The following is a 482-nucleotide window of genomic DNA, read 5'->3' on the forward strand; positions in this document are numbered from 1 at the left end:
CCCCCACCCTGAAAGGGGTGTGGCCAGTCTGAAAACAGTCCTCAGCCCCTCACCCAGGCTGGCCACATACCCCCAGCGGGGACCCCCACCCTATGGGGGCGTGGCTGGCCTGCAAACTGCCCCAGCCCCTCGCCCAGGCCGGCATCATCCCCGGTGGGGACCCCCACCCTAATGGGACGTGGCCAGCCTGCACACCACCTCAGGCCCCTCGCCCAGGCTGTCCCATCCCCCAAGGGAACCCCCACCCTGATCCAGGACACCTTTCAGGGCAAACCAGCCGGCCCCCTATACTAATAAAAGGGTAATATGCTAATTAGACTGGGAGACCTTCCAGGAGACCTTCCGGACCTTCTTCTGGACAAAGCGATGGTGGTGGGGCCGAGGTAGAGGCAGTTAGGGGCCAAGAGGGGAGGGCAGTTGTGGGTGATCAGGCCAGTGGGGTCGTGTCATTGGGGGTGAGCAGGCCGGCAGAGGGGGCCAGT

General features: G+C 64.5%; 1 protein-coding gene across 1 annotated transcript in view; it reads left to right on the top strand.

The window, feature by feature from the left end:
• Positions 1-482, top strand: part of SRPK1 (SRSF protein kinase 1) — a 52,363-nt gene that overhangs the window by 6,855 nt on the left and 45,026 nt on the right. The gene's annotated exons all lie outside the window — the stretch shown is intronic.

The sequence above is a fragment of the Myotis brandtii genome, unplaced genomic scaffold (genome assembly GCF_000412655.1).
Source record: "Myotis brandtii unplaced genomic scaffold, ASM41265v1 scaffold687, whole genome shotgun sequence".
Lineage (NCBI taxonomy): Eukaryota > Metazoa > Chordata > Mammalia > Chiroptera > Vespertilionidae > Myotis > Myotis brandtii.